The 24,446-nt window shown below is 45.6% G+C and overlaps 1 protein-coding gene across 2 annotated transcripts in view; it reads left to right on the forward strand.

Annotated features, from left to right (window-relative positions):
• Window positions 1–24,446, forward strand: part of LOC121545394 (FYVE, RhoGEF and PH domain-containing protein 3) — a 124,236-nt gene that overhangs the window by 30,643 nt on the left and 69,147 nt on the right. The window contains exon 1 of one of the 2 annotated variants that reach the window (XM_041855888.2): window positions 19,075–19,127. The exons of the other annotated variant lie outside the window; for it this stretch is intronic. The gene's annotated coding sequence lies outside the window, so the exon portion shown is untranslated. Of the gene's footprint in view, window positions 1–19,074; window positions 19,128–24,446 lie in introns of those variants that run through there. 2 annotated transcript variants of the gene reach the window in all.

The following is a 24,446-nucleotide window of genomic DNA, read 5'->3' on the forward strand; positions in this document are numbered from 1 at the left end:
ATTGTCCGCGTCTGGTGTGAAGATAGAGGTTGACCGTGTGTCGGCCGAGCGTAATTGGCAAACTCCAACCACTGTAAAAGAGGTGCAGCAGTTTTTGGGTTTTGCTAATTACTACCGGAGGTTTATCCGGGGCTTTGGACAGGTGGCAGCTCCCATTACGTCCCTGCTAAAGGGGGGTCCGGTGCGTTTGCAGTGGTCAGCTGAAGCGGACAGGGCATTTGTTAGACTGAAGAACCTGTTCACTTCGGCTCCGGTGCTGGCGCATCCGGACCCCGCTTTGCCATTTCAAGTTGAGGTAGACGCGTCCGAGGCCGGTATTGGGGCAATCCTGTCGCAACGGTCCGGCACGCCACCCAAGCTCCGCCCCTGTGCGTTCTACTCTAAGAAGCTCAGCTCGGCGGAGCGTAATTATGACGTAGGGGACAGGGAGCTGTTGGCTGTAGTCCAGGCCCTAAAGGTGTGGAGGCATTGGCTTGAGGGGGCTCAACACCCTTTCCTCATTCTGACTGACCACCGTAACCTGGAGTACATCCGGGCAGCTAGGAGATTGAACCCTCGTCAGGCTAGGTGGAACATGTTCCTGACCCGGTTTGTTTTTTTTAAGATCACATACATCCCAGGGTCCCAGAACAGTAAGGCAGACGCCCTGTCCCGGCGGTATGACACAGAGGAGAGATCCATCGAGCCTACTCCCATACTGCCGGAGTCTTGTCTGGTGGCTCCGGTTGTGTGGGAGGTCGATGCGGTGCTTGAGCGGGCACTGCGTACCGACCCTACTCCCCCCGAGTGTCCTGTGGGGCGAACGTACGTTCCGCTTGAGGTTCGTGACCGCCTTATTTATTAGGCTCATACATCACCCTCCTCTGGACATCCAGGTATTGGCCGGACAGTGCACTGCCTTAGCGTGAAATACTGGTGGCCAACGTTAGCTAGGGATGTGAGGGTTTATGTCTCCTCCTGCTCGGTGTGCGCCCAGTGTAAGGCGCCTAGACATTTGCCCAGGGGAAAGTTACATCCCCTGCCCGTTCCACAACGACCATGGTCCCACCTCTCGGTGGATTTTGTGACCGACCTTCCCCCCTCCCAGGGGAATACCACCATTTTGGTCGTTGTGGATCGGTTTTCCAAGGCCTGTCGTCTCCTCCCAATGCCGGGTCTCCCTACTGCCCTACAGACCGCTGAGGCCCTATTTACCCACGTGTTCCGGCACTATGGGGTCCCCGAGGATATTGTGTCTGACCGAGGTCCCCAGTTCACCTCCAGAGTCTGGGGGCGTTCATGGAACGCTTGGGGGTCTCGGTGAGCCTTACCTCGGGTACCACCCAGAGAGCAATGGGCAGGTTGAACGAGTCAACCAGGATGTGGGTAGGTTTCTGAGGTCCTATTGCCAGGGCCGGCCGGAGGAGTGGTCTAGGTATATCCCCTGGGCAGAGATGGCCCAGAACTCTCTCCGCCACTCCTCCACCAATTTAACACCTTTCCAGTGTATTTTAGGGTATCAGCCGGTCCTGGCACCATGGCACGAGAGCCAGATCGAGGCCCCTGCGGTGGATGAGTGGATTCGGCGCTCGGAGGAGACGTGGGACGCTGCACATGTCCATCTGCAGCGGGCCATCAGTCGACAAAAGAGCGGCGCCGATCGCCACCGCAGTGAGGGACCGGTATACGCACCGGGAGATCGAGTCTGGCTCTCGACTCGAAACCTGCCCCTCCGCCTGCCCCTGCCGGAAGCTGGGTCGGCGGTTTGTGGGGCCCTTTAAAGTCCTGAGAAGATTGAACGAGGTGTGTTACAGGTTACAACTGCCTATTGATTACAAGAATATTAACCCCTCGTTCCATGTGTCTCTTCTCAGGCCGGTGGTAGCTGGCCCACTCCAAGAAGATGAGATAGGAGAGACCCCTCCGCCCCCTTTGGACATCGAGGGGGCCCCGGCGTACAGGGTCCGGACCATCTTGGACTCGAGGCGCCGGATGAGTGGTCTCCAGTATCTCGTGGAGTGGGAGGGGTACGGTCCGGAGGAACGGTGCTGGGTGCCTAGGAGGGACATCCTAGATCCATTCCTCCTGACTGAGTTCCACCGTGGGCATCCCACGCGCCCGGGTCCGCGTCCTCCTGGCCGTCCCCGAGGCCGGGGTCGGCGCACGGCTGGAGCCGCGCGTCAAGGGGGGTACTGTCACGGATTCTGCCGAGGCTGCTCCTCCTCCTTGTTCGGGCAGGCTTCGGCGTTCGTCGTCCCCGGAGTACTAGCTGCCACCGTTGAATGTTTCTATGTTTGATTGCTTTTGTCTGTCTATTGCACCTGTGTCCGTTTGTGTCTGATTATGTGTTCTATAAATTGCCTGTTTTGTATTGGTTAGGTTGTGTGTTGTTTTCGCATGTCAGTTAGTGCTGCGTGTTTGCTCTGTTTGTTGTTTTGGAGTTCACGCACTGTTTGCGTAATCGCTCGCCTCTGTGTGTTTTTGAGGTCGTTTATTGTAATTTTGCCTAGTGGTTAACTAGTAAACTTTGTTGGACTAAGCTTCGGTGTCCTGCGCCTGACTTCCACACCACACTTACATCAGCCCTTGACAGGCATAATGTTACTTCGATTATTTTTTTTAGGCCGGAGGAGGTCCTGCAGATCTATGTCCAGATAAAGTGTCCGGGGTGAAAAAGTTGAATTAAAAAGGTTGTGTGAGGACAAAACAAAGACCTTGGTAAACTTGTTAAATACAGAGTTTGATTAAATAATTATTAAGAGTAAAAAGTTTGGCAGGTAGCCAAGTAGCAACAAACAGTACAGCAGTACTGAGACAGCGCAGAAGTGCGTTGCGTTTCGGGTTGAATCGACATGAAGCAGAAACTCACGTCACACCTACAGTTGACCAATCACGGATGAAGGGGCGTAGACTTCGGCTTCCAAACTGAGAAAACATTTTGTGTACCCGAACATCTGACAAAACCATAACCGACCTCCATAACGAACAAAAACGTCACAAAATGTCATCATAATATATGCACGAACTGTACCGAACTGAGAGGTAAAAGGTGGAAGAGAGGTAGAACCACTCCACTTGCTTCCAGTCGAAGCTCGCATCCACTACAAGACCATGGTGCTTGCCTACACGTGAGCAAGGGGAACTTCCCTCCCTACATTCAAGCTATGCTCAAACCCTACATGCCAACCTGAGCACTCCGTTCTGCCACATCTGGTCTCTTGGCCCTCCAACCCCTACGGGAGGTCAGCTCCCACTCAGCCCAGTCAAAACTCTTCTCTGTCCTGGCACGCCAATGGTGGAACAAGCTTCCCCCTAATGCTAGGACAGCAGAGTCCGTGCCCATCTTCCGAAAACGTCTGAAACCCTACCTGTTCAAAGAGTATCTTAAATAAGACATCTCAAACTTGCACTTGTCCTTTTCTACTAGCACTGACTTTGCTGATAACTTCTTTATTGAGGAAAACATGTATTACTACGACTGTGATATGTGGTTGTCTTACCTAGCTATCTTAAGATGAATGCCCTTAACTGTAAGTCACTCTGCATAAGAGTATCTGCTAAATGACTAAAATGTAAAAGTGTAAACCAGGGAGGTTGGAGAGAAGAGTATGAGGAGAGAGTAGGGACTGAGATGTAAAGGGAGGAAGAGAGGGAGTGAGAGAGAGAGGGAGGAGGGGTAGAGGGAGGAGGCGGTTGGTCGGTCAGGGGTGGAAGAGAGGACGAGGAAGCACCTGTGTTAGTCTGTTGTGGAGGTCAAGAACAATGTGTTCTAACAACATACACATGCTCTCTCACACCCGCTTAATCATATGCACAAGGCTACACACACACACACACACACACACACACACACACACACACGCTCACCTGATGTAGGCCATAAAACAAGTAATAAATGTAGTCTCAGTGCTGCTGATTGCAGCCAACAAAGAGAGTCTGTGTTGAATCCTTCATGCTCTCCCCTCTGTGTATTCAGCCCTGGCCCAGGGTTCTGTTGTCTCTCCACCACTTATACTGCTCTTCCTCACTCTGTACACAACAAGCTTCTTCTACACAAATACATAGCCTAGCCAATGAAATCTTACACTTTTAACACATTCTTTACATTCTTGTACATATTGAACTAGGCTAAACACTCCATACATACTGATGTGCTATGCTAAGCTAAGCTAATACCATGGCCTCAGCCCTCAGGTCATTTTAGTCTGCTGGAAACCAAAGACATTCGTCTTCTCTGTAGCACCAGTTCAAGCCTGTCACCATTTATCTCCACACTAAATAGCTAGACTGTTTGCACACTCTCAGGGCATTATACAAACTCACTTTGAGAGGAGAGAGGGGGGAGGAGAAAGGGGGAGAGGAGAAAGAGGGGGGAGAGAATGAAAGGGGTAGAGGAGAGAGGGCTGGGTAGGGTGTGTGCTGGTATCAGCAGAGCTTTGGTTCTTAGCGTCATGCTGTGTTTGAGAGCAAGGCTTTATGAATGAAATGTCTTGTTATCTTAAGAACCCTGTAGGCTCCCTATTGGCTTATCATAAAGAGGAAAAAGAAAGAAGAATGTGGAGACCACACTTGGAACCACTAAATTATGTACAGTTGTTAACAAAAAAATGTATTGAGCGGATGGTCAGGGGGCCGGCACATAATTACATATAATTAGTAGACTGCAAATTGACTGCAAGAAGCCCAAACAGATATAATATTTGACTCAAACATAATCAAATCAAATCAAATTGTATTTGTCACGTGCCGAATACAACGGGTGTAGACCTTACAGTGAAATGATAACCAACAATGCAGTTTTAAGAAAAAAAAGTGTTAAGTAAACGATAGATAATTAAAAAATAAAAGCAGTAAAATAACAGTAAAAATAACGGTAGTGAGGTTATATACAGGGGGTACCGGTACAGAGTCAATGTGCGGGGACACCGGTTAGTCGAGGTAATTGAGGTAATATGTACATGTAGGTATAGTTAAAGTGACTATGCATAGATAATAAACAGAGAATAGCAGCAGCGTAAAAGAGGGGGTGGGGGGGTAGCCATTTGATTAGCTGTTCAGGAGTCTTATGGGGGTAGAAGCTGTTAAGAAGCCTTTTGGACCTAGACTTGGCGCTCCGGTAACACTTTCCGTGCGGTAGCAGAAAGAACAGTCTATGACTAGGGTGGCTGGAGTCTTTGACAATTTGTAGGGCCTTCCTCTGACACCGCCTGGTATAGAGGTCCTGGATGGCAGGAAGCTTGGCCCCAGTGATGTACTGGGCCGTACGGACTACCCTCTGTAGTGCCTTGTGGTTGGAGGCCGAGCAGTTGCCATACCAGGCAGTGATGCAACCAGTCAGGATGCTCTCGATGGTGCAGCTGTATAATATTTTGAGGATCTGAGGACCCATCTTTTCAGTCTCCAGAGGGGGAATAGGCTTTGTCCTACTCTCTTCACGACTGTCTTGGTGTGTTTGTATCATGATAGTTTGTTGGTGATGTGGACACCAAGGAACTTGAAGCTCACAACCTGCTCGACTACAGCCCCGTCGATGAGAATGGGGGCGTGCTCGGTCCTTCTTTTCCTGTAGTCCACAATCATCTCCTTTGTCTTGATCACGTTGAGGGAGAGGTTGTTATCCTGGCACCACATGTGTTGGAGTCGTGCCTGGCCATGCAGTCATGGGTGAACAGCGAGTACAGGAGGGGACTGAGCACGCACCCCTGAGGGGCCCCCGTGTTGAGGATCAGCGTGGCAGATGTGTTGTTACCTACTCTTACCACCTGGGGGTGGTCCATCAGGAAGTCCAGGATCCAGTTGCAGAGGGAGGTGTTTAGTCCCAGGGTCCTTAGCTTAGTGATGAGCTTTGAGGGCACTATGGTGTTGAATGCTGAGCTGTAGTCGATGAATAGCATTCTGACATAGGTGTTCCTTTTGTCCAGGTGTGAAAGGGCAGTGTGGAGTGCAATAGAGATTGCATCATCTGCGGATCTGTTGGGGCGGTATGCAAATTAGAGTGGGTCTAGGGTTTCTGGGATAATGGTGTTGATGTGAGCCATAACCGGCCTTTCAAAGCACTTCATGGCTACAGACGTGAGTGCTGCGGGTCTGTAGTCATTTAGGCAGGTTACCTTAGTGTTCTTGGGCACAGGGACTATGGTGGTCTGCTTGAAACATGTTGGTATTACAGTCAGGGACAGGTTGAAAATGTCAGTGAAGACACTTGCCAGTTGGTCAGCGCATGCTCGGAGTGAATGTTGACCTGTTTAAAGGTCTTTCTCACATCGGCTACAGAGAGCGTGATCACACAGTCGTCCGGAACAGCTGATGCTCTCATGCATGCTTCAGTGTTGCTTGCCTCGAAGCGAGCATAGAAGTGATTTAGCTCGTCTGCTAGGCTTGTGTCATCGGGGAGCTCGCGGCTGTGCTTCCCTTTGTAGTCTGTAATAGTTTGCAAGCCCTGCCACATCCGACGAGCGTCGGAGCCGGTGTAGTACGATTCAATCTTAGTCCTGTATTGATGCTTTGCCTGTTTGTTGGTTCGTCGGAGGGCATAGCGGGATTTCTTATAAGTTTCCGGGTTAGAGTCCCGCTCCTTAAAAGCGGCAGCTCTACCCTTTAGCTTAGTGCAGATGTTGCCTGTAATCCATGGCTTCTGGTTGGGGTATGTACGTACAGTCACTGTGGGGACGACGTCATCGATGCACTTATTGATGGCCAGTGACTGATGTGGTGTACTCCTCAATGCCATCGAAAGAATCCCGGAACATATTCCAGTCTGTGCTAGCAAAACATTCCTGTAGCTTAGCATCTGCATCATCTGACCACTTCTTTATTGACTGAGTCACTGGTGCTTCCTGCTTTAGTTTTAGCTTGTAAGCAGGAATCAGGAGGATATAATTATGGTCAGATTTGCCAAATGGAGTGCGTGGGAGAGCTTTGTACGTGTCTCTGTGTGTGGAGTAAAGGTGGTCTAGAGTTTTTTTTCCTCTGGTTGCACATTTAACATGCTGGTAGAAATTAGGTAAAACGGATTTAAGTTTCCCTGCATTAAAGTCCCTGGCCACTAGGAGCGCCACCTCTGGATGAGCGTTTTCCTGTTTGCTTATGGCCTAATACAGCTCATTGAGTGCGGTCTTAGTGCCAGCATCGGTTTGTGGTGGTAAATAGACAGCTATGAAAAATATAGATTAAAACTCTCTTGGTAAATAGTGTGGTCTACAGCTTATCATGAGATACTCTACCTCAGACGAGCAAAACCTCAAGACTTCCTTAATATTAGATTTCGTGCACCAGCTGTTGTTTACAAATATACACAGACCGCCACCCCTTGTCTTACTGGAGGCCGTTGTTCTATCTTGCCGATGCAGCGTAAACCCCGCCAGTTGTATGTTATCCATGTCGTCGTTCAGCCACGACTCGGTGAAACATAAGATATTAACGTTTTTAATGTCCCGTTGGTAGGATATTCGTGATCGTAGCTCGTCAATTTTGTTATCCAATGATTGTATGTTGGCTAATAGGACTGATGGAAGAGGCAGATTACCCCACTCACCGTCGGATCGTTACAAGGCACCCCGACCTATGTCCCCGATATCTCCGTCTCTTTCTCCTGCGAATAACGGGGATTTGGGCCTTGTCGGGTGTCTGAAGTAAATCCTTCACGTCCGACTCGTTGAAGAAAAGATGTTCATCCAGTACGAGGTGAGTAATCGCTGTCCTGATATCCAGAAGCTATTTTCGGTCGTAAGAGACAGTGGCAGAAACATAATGTACAAAATAAGTTACAAATAACGCAAAAAAACACACATAATAGCACAATTGGTTAGGAGCCCGTAAAAAGGCAGCCATCTCCTCCGGCGCCATTAGATTACAATCAGACCTTGCATACATTTGTATACGATCACATATATCTTTCTATTATGCGTGGAATACTTTGGAACAGATTTCCAAAATTAAAATACTGTAACTTGGAGCTGATTTGCTGGTGTTTTTATAGTCTTTTATGTACAAAAATGAAATAAATAACAAAGAAAAAAAACACTTGGTGGGCCAAATAAAATCACCCGTGGGCCAAAATATGCCTGCGTGCCGCCAGTTGGGGAATCCTGCTCTACAGTAAACAGTTGTTAACACTAGTTCATTGTTACAGTTGTACTTATGGAAATTATTAACTGTCTCTATGGCTTTGTGATATAACTCCATATAGTCTGTCTGTTTATCTTTCCTCCCCTATATTGTCTATGGATTGTTAATGAGCAGTCTGAATTTGAAGAGCTCAAGAATTTGATTAAATTAAGTGAATTGCAGACATTGTTATTTTTTGCTGTGTTGTCTGACGTGAGTTATGACTGCTGGTAAGTAAGCATTTCACTGTTGGTCTACACCTGTTGTTTACGAAGCCTGTGACGAATATAATGTCATTTGATTTGGTCTGTCTGACTGTCTGTCTGACTCCAAGGGAAGGATAAAGCCGTGTGATCCACCTTTTCTTTCCAGTTTCAACTTCTCACCTTTTCTTTCTTTCACCTTCTACCCAGTTCTCTCCTTCACATGCTCACTTGCTCAATAACTTACATTTACATTTGAGTCATTTAGCAGACACTCTTATACAATTGATCATGCTCTTCATAGTTGGGGTTATTTTAAATGCTAATTTTAGACATATATAAATGACATATATGAATTGTTTTGTAATAATAGGAAGGGGAGTCATGCATTAGTTTTCACATACAGTAGGAGCTACAGGTGCTGGTACTGTTTTACTGTGATATCTCTGCCTGTACTGCTCCAGTTTGACCACTAGAGGCCACTACAACACAGCCTGAATGGTGCCTTTTTTCATTATCACAAACCCTGCCTTGACAGGAGAAGAAACAGTCTACAGGCCATGACCACTCTGAGCCAGTGCTGAATACACCATGGCATTTAATTACGGGAAGGAATTGCTATCAATTTACATGGGGTTTTAAGAAATCATGAATTGGCTGCATGGCATAACCTTTATTATAGATTCCAATGGTCTCTTTGGACTCTATTCACCAAATCTTGCCTACTACAAATGTTGCTCTGCCTACCTCAACATTAATGAGAAAAGCCCTTTTTCTATATTTCTTTGGGATTGAGGGCTGTAGATATCTCCTGATTCACCTTGACTTTTAAGGTAGGAGAAATTACGACCTGACATTTTACACTGTGATTCGATAATCTGGCCTTGCTGATGAGCCTGTTAGAATGCTCTGTGCTCACTGACTCTCGCCTCATCCGGAGTTGGGGGTCCTCTGGCGTTTGAGTGTGTCCAGATTGAGCTCAGCTGGTTCTGGCTGTCGTCAAGGTGTTTCACTCTGAAGGTCACTGTGACAGCAGCAGACTGATTCTCCCCATCCTATAGTCAGCACATACTTTGAGCCATATATCATCATGTCACTCTCTTCTTCGATCCTCTTTCACCTCAGACAGTAATGATTTTGTGATACTGGATATATCCCCTTTTAGGGGTCAGTCTTGGACTCTCTAGCTCTCGAAGATCACTTGCACTTTTTCCACATGTTATACTGTTATATCATACCACTCATTTCCAAACTGGAGCTGTGAAGCAATCCACCATGTTTATCCACCATCCTGTGTGGTGCATCCACAGTGTCTCAGTGGGATTTGAACCGGGAACCCTTTGGTCTGGTGTCCACTTCCCTCACTACTAAACCACCACACCTTGACAACTCCAGCTGTCATCACAGGAACACTACAACTCCCAGGCCTTAATGAGGGGATGAGGGCTACATCCCATACAGATGGATCCTGTCACTCTGCCCTTTGTCCATTCATTTCCTCCTCCAGTTATTGTACTTCAGCTTTTAGATTCTCATTGAGCCACTAATTCACTAACAAGTGCTTCATTAGATAAACAACAATCCTGTCCGGTCAAAATGTTATAAAAACCAACAACACATGTCAGGCACACTGGTGTGTGTGTGTGTCTCTCTCTCTGTGTGTGTGTGTGTGTATGTGTGTGTGTGTGTGTGTGTGTGTGTGTGTGTGTGTGTATGTGTGTGTGTGTGTGTGTGTGTGTGTGTCTGTGTATGTGTGTCTGTGTATGTGTGTGTGTGTGTGTGTGTGTGTGTGTGTGTGTGTGTCTCTGTGTGTGTATGTGTGTGTGTGTGAGTGTGTGTGTGTGAGTGAGAGATAAGAGATTCTGAGAGCCTGCAGGGCTTCTATCCTATCTCCGCTGTTCAATATGCCTGCAGGTAAATGCTTGTAATTAATTACCTCAGTAAAGTACGTCTGAAATATGAAACACATGTACCCTCTTCAGCTGCCATCTATCAATGTGGAGCACGACACAGCTGAATGATTGGGCTCATTATAGAGAACATACGCACAATCCAATCTGCCCTCCAGCTAACATGGCCCCTCTGCGGTAGCATATGTCTGGTCTGTGTTGTTACTGTTTCTAGTAATAATAATAACAACACAACAACTATTTTGACAGCCAGGACGTACCAAGGACGTGCCAGCAACGCACTCAGAGGTGAACTATTCACATTGACAACAAACCTTCTTACTGTAATTAGCCAGTGGGCGTACATTTCTAAATGACAGTTTCACCGCGAGTTTGCGTCACTGTCATACCTTATGCAACGACAGAAATAGGAGCCAAGCGGTACTCTTGGTTTCAGTGCGTGACTGTTTGAGAGCCAGGTAGTACGGCTCTCTGGATGGTTTACATTCTTACCCAACCTTTTCATTGTTCTCTAGTTATTTGTAGATCCTGATGCTGTTGAGTGATATGAACAAGTAAACATGTCTGTCATGCCTCCTGTGAATCAATGTGTGTTTGTATAGCGCTATATTATGGGAAAGCTCTCTAGTTATATACACTGTACATTTTCATTTATAAAACGTGTAAATCTCTACTATTGTATAAGTCTTTGTATTAAACCACACATACATTTGTCTCTATAAACTGAGTCTGCAGAGACTTTCACTTGGAATGTAACTTTATATTTAAAGGGGCAGTGCAGTCTAAAACATGATTTTTCTGTGTTTTATAGATCTTTCCACACTGAAGTTGGAATAATACTGTGAAATTGTGAATATTATGATAATGCACTTTTAGCTTGTTTTGCTGGGTGGGGTTTTTGGACTGCCTGGTGATCCTGTGTTAGAATAAGGTTGTGGTAGTTAGTTAGGGAAAAGGATGAGGGAATGAAGGAGTCTGTGTGTGTCACCTTCCGTTGAAACACAGTTGGTCAGTCCTGATACCTGCTCTATGCCAGGTGTCCTACCCTGCAGCATCCTACTGCCACAACCTCTCTCTCTCTCTCTCTCTCTCTCTCTCTCTCTCTCTCTCTCTCTCTCTCTCTCTCTCTCTCTCTCTCTCTCTCTCTCTCTCTCTCTCTTTTCCTCCTCTCTCGCTCTCTTTCCCTCTCTCTCCCTCTCCCTCTGTTCATCTCTGCTGAGCCATGTGTAATCACAGGCCATCTGGGCTTGGTGGGGAGATGAGAGATGTGGCTGCAGCTCGTCAGATGACCAAACCCCACAAGGACCCGGCTCATTACACACACACACAATCACACTTTTAACAATAGCACCATGCAATGCACACACAACATCACCCCTTTATTCACATCACACAGGAACATATCTTTACACAACTTGCAAAGACAAATACAATCACACACAGTGTACTGGGTACAGAAACACAGCAACACAGATTCTAACAAGCTCGGCAATACACAAAATATCTCACCTTTACTAGAGGCAGAAAATAGACAGTGTGCACAGACACACTTTATATAATATCACACCTTCTCTAATGGATCAGGACAAAGCTATGGGCTTTCAAACAGAACATCCCACAGTTTCTCACACATTCTCTGGCACAAAGGGAGCAGCTAAAAAGGAGCTGGATATCACACCTATTACTCTCTGTCCAACTGAAAATAGACTGTGATATGCCTAGATTAATGATATTGATGAGGTACCCTTCCGTTCTGCTCTCTTTACCCTAATGTAAAAACTGCAGAGCTCTGAAATACCAGCTGTGCATTATTTGATTTGGTGTCATCCAATCTCCTCACTGCACAGAGGACACATCTCTGGCCTCTAGCCTTATCTGATCCCAATAACAATCATGTAGCTTTTGCCTGCTATCTCTCAGTCTATTACAGTAGGATGATTGAGTAAAGTGCCCGATGAAGCTAATGTAAATCTAGTTAGTTATATCGTATCTCCCTTGCCATATCTCTATCCATCTTGGCCTGGGAGCTGCTTGGTGTTGAGCTTCCTGTCATGAAGCAGTCACACTGAATTAACTTATCTACAGCACTTCTAAGTCTTCTCTCTCAAGTTCAAGTTAATCGATACCCACATAGCAGTCAAGTCAATACAAACTGTACTCTTTTGGGACAAACAGCCGTAAAAACACTATCAACTTGTAGTAGTCTTATTTTAGATGGATAAAAAGAACTCATATGACTGAGTCCATGTTCAGGGAACAGTGTGTTCCATGCCACAGGGTACAGGGGTCACGGGACGGGTTCAGGGGGGTGATGAGGGGGTCTCCGTCTCTATCTCAGTCTCAATCTCTCTCTCTCTCTCTCGCTGTCTCTCTGTCTCTCAGTCCATGGGCCAGTCAACCTCAAACAGCATGACAAACATACATACAGTGGGGAAAAAAGTATTTAGTCAGCCACCAATTGTGCAAGTTCTCCCACTTAAAAAGATGAGAGAGGCCTGTAATTTTCATCATAGGTACACGTCAACTATGACAGACAAATTGAGGAAAAAAAATCCAGGAAATCACATTGTAGGATTTTTAATGAATTTATTTGCAAATTATGGTGGAAAATAAGTATTTGGTCACCTACAAACAAGCAAGATTTCTGGCTCTCACAGACCTGTAACTTCTTCTTTAAGAGGCTCCTCTGTCCTCCACTCGTTACCTGTATTAATGGCACCTGTTTGAACTTGTTATCAGTATAAAGACACCTGTCCACAACCTCAAACAGTCACACTCCAAACTCCACTATGGCCAAGACCAAAGAGCTGTCAAAGGACACCAGAAACAAAATTGTAGACCTGCACCAGGCTGGGAAGACTGAATCTGCAATAGGTAAGCAGCTTGGTTTGAAGAAATCAACTGTGGGAGCAATTATTAGGAAATGGAAGACATACAAGACCACTGATAATCTCCCTCGATCTGGGGCTCCACGCAAGATCTCACCCCGTGGGGTCAAAATGATCACAAGAACGGTGAGCAAAAATCCCAGAACCACACGGGGGGACCTAGTGAATGACCTGCAGAGAGCTGGGACCAAAGTAACAAAGCCTACCATCAGTAACACACTACGCCGCCAGGGACTCAAATCCTGCAGTGCCAGACGTGTCCCCCTGCTTAAGCCAGTACATGTCCAGGCCCGTCTGAAGTTTGCTAGAGTGCATTTGGATGATCCAGAAGAGGATTGGGAGAATGTCATATGGTCAGATGAAACCAAAATATAACTTTTTGGTAAAAACTCAACTCGTCGTGTTTGGAGGATAAAGAATGCTGAGTTGCATCCAAAGAACACCATACCTACTGTGAAGCATGGGGGTGGAAACATCATGCTTTTGGGCTGTTTTTCTGCAAAGGGACCAGGATGACTGATCCGTGTAAAGGAAAGAATGAATGGGGCCATGTATCGTGAGATTTTGAGTGAAAACCTCCTTCCATCAGCAAGGGCATTGAAGATGAAACGTGGCTGGGTCTTTCAGCATGACAATGATCCCAAACACACCGCCCGGGCAACGAAGGAGTGGCTTCGTAGAAGCATTTCAAGGTCCTGGAGTGGCCTAGCCAGTCTCCAGATCTCAACCCCATAGAAAATCTTTGGAGGGAGTTGAAAGTCCGTGTTGCCCAGCGACAGCCCCAAAACATCACTGCTCTAGAGGAGATCTGCATGGAGGAATGGGCCAAAATACCAGCAACAGTGTGTGAAAACCTTGTGAAGACTTACAGAAAACGTTTGACCTGTGTCATTGCCAACAAAGGGTATATAACAAAGTATTGAGAAACTTTTGTTATTGACCAAATACTTATTTTCCACCATAATTTGCAAATAAATTCATTAAAAATCCTACAATGTGATTTTCTGGAATTTCTTTTCTTTCATAGTTGATGTGTCCCTATGATGAAAATTACAGGCCTCTCTCATCTTTTTAAGTGGGAGAACTTGCACAATTGGTGGCTGACTAAATACTTTTTTCCCCCACTGTATATGTTGACCAGATTCCAGACTAGTTCACTCTGACATGCCTGACCTCTGCTCTCAGTGGGATAGCAGGTCTAGTAGCTCTCTATGTATCTGACAGACAACACAGGAGGAGTACAGAGATTCTACAGTGCTTTGCCCTCTTTGTTATTCAGATAGGGCTTCTTCTTCACTCCACCAGATCGGTTTTAATATTAATAATAAATGAAAGGCTCCTCCAGCTGGGGAAAATATTAATGACTTTGCTCCTTTAAAGATACGCTGTGGCTGGTAATAAGGAGAGAAGGAGATGGACACATCAGAGGGTTTTAAACCCCATTGTGATTTGAGCTACTGAATATTTGAGGAGCTAAGTAAAGGTGATTGTCGGTGTCAATATGTGGACATTCAGGGTATTTGATCGTCTGGAGACCCTTTTTAATTTGGTGTACACACTTGGGCAAAGCCTTGAACGTTCCACCTATTTGTTTTGTAATTGTAATTCCCAAACACTCAGTTAATGGCATTATGAAGAGCTCTAGAAGTAGACCAGAATCTCTCTGATGGTTAGTGTATATGAAGAGTGTGTGTCTTAGTAGCTGGGTGTAGAGGGGCCTCCTGCTGCGATGCCAGTGTCCTTCCTCAACCTCTCCCCCCATACAGAACAGAAGCCAGGCAGCATGTTGTGTCTCTGACATTGACGAGATTCACACACACAGGCCTTCAGAGATAAGCCTGTGTTCACTGAAACACTGAGTATTGTTACATGCACACAATAATACGATTATTGTGAATAGTCAGATTAATATAATAGTTTGATTTAAATGTTGACATGCTTTGCAAGAAGTACGGTTTCCATAATAATCCTGTTTGAGTTCAGACTTATAAAGTTTGTATGTGAAAACTATTTATAAGATTTTCCGAAACGACTTCACTCGCGCATAAGAGGGAGGCTTGCGCTGCTGGTGCTGGCACATCAAATATAATGTAACGACCCTGGGTTTATAAGCGTGGATATCGACTCTGCCACGCGAGCATGCTTTTGGGGCACAGTCGATGGCGCACTGGACTTTGGGCTAGAAGGTTGAGGGTTTGAGACCTGCTCCCTGCCTGTTTCATTACATTGGTGTCAGAGGTGATCTGACCTTGCATCCACGAATGTGCGTGTGCTTGGCCGGTGAGCGCGTTCCTGTAAGACGTTGAGTTGTAGGCTAGCGCGGGGACACGCACTTTGAAAGGAGGGAGTTGTGTAACGACCCTGGGTTTATAAGCGTGGATATCGACTCTGCCACGCGAGCATGCTTTTGGGGCACAGTCGATGGCGCGCTGGACTTCGGGCTAGAAGGTTGAGGGTTCGAGACCTGCTCCCTGCCTGTTTCATTACAATAATAACTCAGACTAAACCGTTTACATGTCCCAATAATTCGAAAGATTACATCAATTATGACCTTACGCAGATTAACATAAACAGAGTAAGGTGTTTACATGACTAATGCCATACTCGGCATACTGCCATAATCAGTTCAATATCGAATTATTAGTGTGCATGTAACCTAACGTAGCAGGCATAGAATGACGTCTGAGCAGAGTCCCCACTTCCGTTAAACTTTACTTAAACGGAAGTTAGGTTGAAAATACTGTATCCCTGAAAACCAGAAATATCCGCTTTCTGCCAATGCCGCTAAGGGTGGTGTGCGTGTAAACGCACTCTATGTCTGTCCTCACAGAAAAGGCAAAAATGTGTGTTTGTGTGTGTGCGGGTGCACATGCATTTGCGTTCTGCATTCGCTTTTGTGTATTTGTACTTGCACGTGTGAGTGTGCATGTGGGCATTCGTTTGTTTGTGTGTATCTGTGCGTGCCCTGCCTCCCCGGCTGTGTGTGTGTCTGTGTCTCAACTTTTGGAAGGGGTTTGGAAAAATTCTGGAGTTCTGTCAACCTCATGTGGGATGTAAGCATGGTCTCCATGACGACGGCCCAGTGTCCTCCTTCCGGCTCACATCTGCAGGGTGCACTGAGCTCACCCAGAGACAGGCAGCCCAACCAAGTGTGCTGTCATAGCGACAGCTCATTGATTTATATGAGCTATTTAAAAAAGTTATTTATCTATCTTCAGTATTCAGTATCAGGTCCCCTGTCTCTGTTACTAGGTTATGTCCTGAGTGGGTATGGAAAGGCAGTAAGTAGTGTGTGTGTGTGTGGGCGGGGGGGAGGGGGTGGGGGCAAATAGACATAGACAGTCTTTGAAGGCTTTGGCAGAACTATGGCAGGATCTCGAAGGAAGTGTTGTTTAAATGTTTTTGTCTGCATGTGAGTGGGTGAGGGGGGATTTGTGTGAATACAGTGGAAAGTGTGTGTGAGTGTGTGTGGGGAGGGGGGGGTAGAAGTTAGTCATGTTGTATTGGGGGTTGGTTTGCTGCAGGATTTCTGGTTCACTCTTTCAGGACATCAGTTTCTCCAGCTCACGCATGCATACACACACACATACAGTCACGTTAGCCGACCTTGACTTTTTCCACAGTGTTAGACCTTGCCAAAGGAATATAATCTTTCCTCAAATTAGAAAATAATCTCCAAGTTGTGTCTTCCATCTGTATCTGTGTTTATGCAAGTGTTCTAGTGTTATTTGATCACTTTTGGGTCAAGACTAGTACTATTTCATGCATGTGTGTGTGTGTGTGTGTGTGTGTGTGTGTGTGTGTGTGTGTGTGTGTGTGTGTGTGTGTGTGTGTGTGTGTGTGTGTGTGTGTGTGTGTGTGTGTGTGTGTGTGTGTGTGTGTGTGTGTGTGCGTGTGTGTGTGTGTGTGTGTGTATTTGTGTGTGTACGTGTGTGTGCATCCGTCAGTGTGTGTGTGCATGTCGATGACTTGGATCAGAATGAACCCCTACACTGCACTGTGAGATATAAGGAATCTGACTAAATTTGTAGATGGGCCGAGAGTAGAGCACAGTAGATTGCAGTTAAGTTGATGAGAATGGCCTAGTGTGGTAGGACGTAAGGAAAGAGGTCACACTGATAGGGAGAGTTGACAACTTAGCTCAGCCCTACTTTCCCAAGACACATGCGCACAAACACGCACACACACACGCACACACACCCACACACGCACACACCCACAAACGCACACACACCCACACATGCGCACACACACACACACACTGCCCCTGTTCTCCAGTGTTGCATGAGCTAAAGGGAGTTAGCAGAATGATGGGAAGTTTTTGAATTCCTTTCTGTTTCACAGTGTTCCAAATTCTTCCCTTCTGTGTAAAGAGGAAGAGTGGCTCTTAACCAATCCTTTCCATGTCGCTCCCCTGCTATCTTCGCTTAAATAGAACTCTATCTGAACTAAAGTGTATTTTTTAGGTCTGCTGCCCTTCTTGTGTTTCTCCTCAGGTTTTACCTGACTAGTTGTGTTGGGTTCAGTACCCTGCTTTATTACTATGGAGAAGAGCAGCTGATCCACAACTCCAGTAGGAGCCATAATTCAAGCTATGATAATATCAATCACCATGTTTCAGACAGCAGCAATACAGTAGGTGGTGAGGTATGTGAATTAATACAGGTGAGCTCCCTATACCACAGTTCATTTACAGCCTAGAAAGGCAAAGGCAGGTTCAACACAAAATCAACAAGCTCTCACACTTTCTAACTAGCTTTTGACTCTCTTTCCTAAATGTGCTCAATTTCACATCACGTGCGTCTCTTGACTAAATTTCACCTATACCCTACTCCTCCTCTCCTCTAATTCGATGTAATGACTTAGGAACAGTGATTATTTCGACACGGTTTCCATGGAAATCACAACTATTCATGGCGGGTTCTGTGCGGGTGTCGGGCGATGTCACCCGCACCCGCTTCTTTCAGACGAGCCCCTCACCCGTCACCCTGACAGAGACTTGGTAGGGGGGGGATGGAGGGAGGGAGGAGGGGAGAAAAAAGAGGGATAATAGTATGTGCATATGAAGAAGGCTGTAAGCAGCTTGGACGCATCATCCTGCCAGCTTTCTCCTTCTGGTTGAAGTCACTCGGGGATGCTACACCCTAGACTCTGGAGATCCGCTGTGGAGTAACTAGATCGCTGGGGGTATGGAATTTATGCAGTTATAATTTATGATTTCCTTTTTAAAATATATCATAATATGAAGAGAAAAAAGCCTACACTCAAGTTACTATCTGTACTGTATATCATCACCACCTAAACCTATCACTCCCCCCAAACCTTCCCCCGAACGCTCACTCACTCACATACATACGCTCACACACTTCCCCCATCTTTCATTCAACCACTCCTTTCGTCTTATTCTCTCTCTCTCCTACACACTCTCTCTTTCTTGCTCCCCCTCCCTCTCCCCCTCCTTTCACTCTTTTCCCCCCACCCGGCCTTCATTCGTTTCCATGGTGACAGTGGGTATGCATTATTGCCGGCTGAAAACGGCTTCTCCCCTCCTTTGAGAGTAGCGGCAGTGGGGGCATTGTTCACCAGCGCTCTGCTGAATGGGAGAGAGGGATCAGGACGAGGGGAGAGAGAGAGGAGGAGGACAGGAGCACATTTTTGGGGCTAGGACAGTGTGTTTGCGGAGTGGGGGAAGGAGAAGGAGGAGAGAGAGAGGGAGGAGAGAGAGAGAGAGAGAGAGAGAGAGGGGCAGCGTGGTGGAAGCTTGGGCAGAGTGAGTCAGAGAGAGTGAGAGCCTGGAGTAGGAGAGGCATGCAGCCTGACTGACTGACCGACTGAAGAACCTCACCACTACTGTATTAAATCCATCCAGGCTTCTCTCACAACAACCTTGTGGCTCTAAGGACATGCTGCTGGACTAAAGTGGACCCCTGTGATTAGTGTTAGTGTGTGTCGGACCAGAGGAGAGTGAGCCTACAGAGATTTCAGGGAGAGAGAGAAAACAGGAAAAACATTGTGGGCAGATGGCAGCTTGGACTTAGCTGGTGAGTTCCTACTGGTGCCTCAGCACTCACTCCACCGTGTGTGTGTGTGGTTTGGTTTTACCCTCCTTGTGGGGACCAGAAGTCCTCACAAGGATAGTAAAACAAGGAAAATTCAGATAAGTGGGGACAGTCCCCACAAGGAAAAGGGCTATTTTAGGCTTAGGGGTTAGGTTTAGGGTTAGGGTTACATTTAGGGTTAGGGTTAGGGGTTAGGAGTTAGGGTAAGGTTTAGTTTTAGGGTTTTGTGTTTAAGGTTAGGGTTAGGGTTAAGGTTAGGGTTAGGTTAAGAGTTAGGGTTAGGGGTTAGGGAAAATAGGATTTTGAATGGGAAAATATTTTTGGGTCCCCACAAGGATAGTACAAGGATGTGTGTGTGTGTGTCTGTGTGTGTGTGTGTGTGTGTGTGTGTGTGTGTGTGTGTGTGTGTGTGCTCACATGTGTGCTCAAATGTTTGAACACTGTAATGGATGATAAATATTTGTATGTGGTTGTATCACTGACTTGGGAGTGTTTACACATTCTCTGTTCTCGCTCTGAGACAGACTTACTGCAACTGACTGCGGCTGTACAGATGCATAATGTGCATAGTCTCAGACCATCTGTAAGTATGTAAATGTAAATACTGTATGTTATCTCTGAACCTCTGTCTGTGTCCAGGGGGTGTGCTGGGGTGTATGGGGCAGGAGCTGTCTGCGGAATGTGGGCTAATTCTCATAGCCTGTTGACATATACATGCTAGTACTAACTGTAAGTCGCTCTGGATAAGAGCGTCTGCTAAATGACTAAAATGTCAAATGTACATGTAGTGTGCATGTTTTAATGAGAGACTAACATCGGGGACAGTTTATGCTGCCTTCAGTCTCCCCCACAGGTGTTATTTCAGTGAATTCTACAGTGGAGGGCTGTATTTTGGATTGTTACTCTATCTTTGTTTGTTTTTAACATTCATCTATCATACTTATGGATAATTTAGCTACAGAATCGAACCCTCACGTTGAAAGAGTGATGTTAGCCGAGCAGTGTGGGAATGAGCGTGTGAACTACGTTAACCGTTTACATTCCTGCTTGGTGTGTGTATAGTCCTGGGTCTTTGACTGATGAGGTGAGAAGAGTTGTACCCCCCCTCCCTCCTCAAGTTTAGATAATTTATGGTGTTTTTCAAGTGTAATGGCAGCGGTTTAAAATGTCCTCCTGATGATTTTACAACGCCCGGTCTATACCATCCCAGTTAACGAGCAGCATGAGGAGGAGGTCATGTTGAATCAAGGTGACACACCACTGCCCTCATTCAGCTGTCCACTACCAGCTAGGGCATGACGACATCCCACACTATCCCTAAAGATTACCCAGCCATAACAGCAAGGTAATTGACTATTAAATGTACCACTATTTTGCTGTAATACCAGCATTTGTCTATTCACACCATCCTTAAGCCGACATGGGTGGTTGTCTTGAGTCATATGGAGTCAGAGTGTTTCCATGATGACCGGCGCCAGCTGTGCGAGGCAGGGGACTGTTGTGTTTGTGTAATCACCAACCTTTTGACCTGGGATCAATCTATATGATCCAGGAGTAAAGCCCTCCAGGCTGTAGGACATACAGTGGGGTCCATAATTATTGGCACCCTTGATAAAGATGAGCAAAACAGACTGTATAAAATAAGTACTACTGTATATTGTATGCAATTTTGGGTGGAAAATTAAATGATTTTATACTAATGCAATTTGTTATAGAAAGAGATGTAGTTTAATAGGTAATACTTTTTTTTTGTAAAAAAAATAATATCGATGTCAAAATCATTGGCACTCCTAAAGATTCTTATTAATAATAATAATACATCTGCATTAACATTCTACTTTTTTAAAGGAGAAGTTCACACATTTTTACATGTAGATGTATTTTCACTCTTCCTGTGATTGTAGTAGATCCCAAAAAACATTTTTTTATTCATTACAGAGAAAATTGGTAGAGTCATCACTTGCCATTGACTACAATGCATTATGAAAATGTGTCTAAAGCATGTTAGAAAGCACTCCAAAACACTCCAAACCAACACATATTACATCAAAATCCCATTTTTTTTTATGTCTACTGTCCCATAAATCCATATTTGCGTATTTTTGCTGTTGTTGTTGTAAACAGCATAATTCAAACATGGATTTATAACCATGGTTACATATTATAACCATGATGAATATGAAGATTTGAATGGTTGTCTGATTTCCTCTCCTTGGTACGGCCGGAAAGACGGGAGAAGTAGATCGGTGGAAACGACCTTGGAGACAAGACTGCGGTGGCGCTGCCTGGCTGGCTACACCACACCACAAGCCCAAATACCAGGTTGAACAGTCAGCATGATCAGGCAGCTGTATAACAGCTATAATTACCCTGGGCTGGTTTATATACAGGGCACCTGGGGTCCTCCACTGGAGGGCTGTCCCTGGCATTTCCTCTCTGCCTGCAGCGTGTCATATTAGGATTTAGCAGCAGATGAGGGTTGTCTGAGGGTTTAAATATTGATGGATGTCCAAAGAGGTGTTTTTAGCCCACATCGATTTCAGGTGCCACTTTTGGGAGTGGGTGACAAAGTGTCTGTCTGAGCTTAAGAGTGTTGTTGTCATAGTAACAATCTCCCTGGTCTCTCCCAGTCCTTGGTGAACTTTCACTCAGATGCATTGGTGTCTTGGATTCTAAGAAGCACAGTATGTTTATTTATTTATTTAACCTTTAATTAACCAGGAAAAACCCAGGAAAATAAACCTATTTTGCGAGGGGAACCTGGCAAGAGGTAAGCAGGAAGTAGTCAGCGTGTACAGTCGTGGTCAAAAGTTTTGAGAATGACACAAATATTAATTTTCACAAAGTCTGCTGCCTCAGTTTTTATGATGGCAATTTGCATATACTCCAGAATGTTATGAAGAGTGATCAGATGAATTACAATTAATTGCAAAGTCCCTCTTTGCCATGAAAATGAACTTAATCCCCCAAAAACATTTCCACTGCATTTCAGCCCTGCCACAAAGGACCAGCTGACATCATGTCAGTGATTCTGTCGTTAACACAGGTTAGAGTGTTGACGAGGACAAGGCTGGAGATCACTCTGTCATGCTGATTGAATTAGAATAACAGACTGGAAGCTTTAAAAGGAGGGTGGTGCTTGAAATCATTGTTCTTCCTCTGTTAACCATGGTTACTTGCAAGGAAACACATGCCGTCATCATTGCTTTGCACAAAAAGGGCTTCACAGGCAAGAATATTGCTGCTATTAAGATTGCACCTAAATCAACAATTTATCGGATCATCAAGAACTTCAAGGAGAGAGGTTCAATTGTTGTGAAGAAGGCTTCAGGGCGCCCAAGAAAATCCAGCAAGTGCCAGGACCGTCTCCTAAAGTTGATTCAGCTGTGGGATCGGGGCACCACCAGTGCAGAGCTTGCTCAGGAATGGCAGCAGGCAGGTGTGAGTGCATCTGCACGCACAGTGAGGCGAAGACTTTTGGAGGATGGCCTGGTGTCAAGAAGGGCAGCGAGGAAGCCACTTCTCTCCAGGAAAAACATCAGGGACAGACTGATATTCTGAAAAAGGTACAGGGATTGGACTGCTGAGGACTGGGGTAAAGTCATTTTCTCTGATGAATCCCCTTTCTGATTGTTTGGGGCATCTGGAAAAAAGCTTGTCCGGAGAAGACAAGGTGAGCGCTACCATCAGTCCTGTGTCATGCCAACAGTAAAGCATCCTGATACCATTCATGTATGCCATTCATGTGTGGGGTTGCTTCTCAGCCAAGTGAGTGAGCTCACTCACAATTTTGCCGAAGAACACAGCCATGAATAAAGAATGGTACCAACACATCCTCCGAGAGCAACTTCTCCCAACCATCCAAGAACAGTTTGGTGACAAACAATGCCTTTTCCAGCATGATGGAGCACCTTGCCATAAGGCAAAAGTGATAACTAAGTGGCTCGGAACAAAACATCGACATTTTGGTTCCAATGGCCAGGAAACTCCCCAGACCTTAATCCCATTGAGAACTTGTGGTCAATCCTCAAGAGGCGGGTGGACAAACAAAAACCCACAAATTCGGACAAACTCCAAGCATTGATTATGCAAGAATGGGCTGCCATCAGTCAGGATGTGGCCCAGAAGTTAATTGACAGCATGCCAGGGCGGATTGCAGAGGTCTTGAAAAAGAAGGGTCAACACTGCAAATATTCACTCTTTACATAAACTTAATGTAATTGTCAATAAAAGCCTTTGACACGTATGGAATGCTTGTAATTATACTTCAGTATACCATAGTAACATCTGACAAAAATATCTAAAAACACTGAAGCAGCAAACTTTGTGAAGACCAATACTTGTGTCCTTCTCAAAACCTTTGACCACGACTGTACATACAACACACAATACAATACAATCTATTAAAACCAATTACAGTGGTCAGTGACATTTTCTTCCATCAGAGCTTTAAACTCAGACAGAGATACCATCTCCTTCAGTTTGAAAGTATTTTGTAGTTTGCTCCAGGACCAAGGAGCATTATAGGATAAGGATTGTTTGCCTATTTCAGTCCTTGCCCTAGGAACTGAGAATGAGAGCACTGACTGAGAGGATTGTAGGCTGTAGGATTGTGATGTTGTTGTTAGTTGGGAGCAAAGATATGTAGGGAGGATTCCAAGCACTGCCTTGTACACAAATATGTACCAGTGCTTAAGCCTTCTGGTGGGAAGGGAGGGCCACTTCACCATGTTTTATAGTTCAGAATGATGGGTGAGTGGTCTTGCATTAGTGATGAACCTAAGCTCTCCGGATACACCGCATCCAGGCAGAGCATGTGAGCGGAGTGGAGCGGGAGCGAGCGGGGAGCGCGAGCGGGCGGATTTTGGACAGAGCGCAGAGCGGCATTTTTAAAAGGACGGAGCGTCGCCCTATGTCCCGCTCCAATTTCGCTCCGCTCACACCACGAGTCTGAAGCATGCTCAAGCCTGACCCAGAATCTATCTGTGTCTTGCACAGTCATCAACAGTAGACTATTTTCAGTCAAAACATGGCTCAATAATGGAGTTCACCAACTACTTCAAAAAGGAAAATGAGAAGTCATACAGGTGTACTATTAATATAAAACTAACTAACAATGATAATGTGGTACAAGAAAAAGAATGTGGTGACATCATTTCAGTCAGTAAAGATTCATTTTGGAATCTAAAAAGATACATCTCTCGAAAACACAAAAGTGCGCTACATGAACACGTTGGGAAGAAAGCAAAAGGTTAGCAAGTTGAATACGGTAACTTGTAACAAAGTATAAAGTAAATATAG

This window comes from Coregonus clupeaformis, chromosome 30, assembly GCF_020615455.1.
Source record: "Coregonus clupeaformis isolate EN_2021a chromosome 30, ASM2061545v1, whole genome shotgun sequence".
NCBI classification, from domain to species: domain Eukaryota; kingdom Metazoa; phylum Chordata; class Actinopteri; order Salmoniformes; family Salmonidae; genus Coregonus; species Coregonus clupeaformis.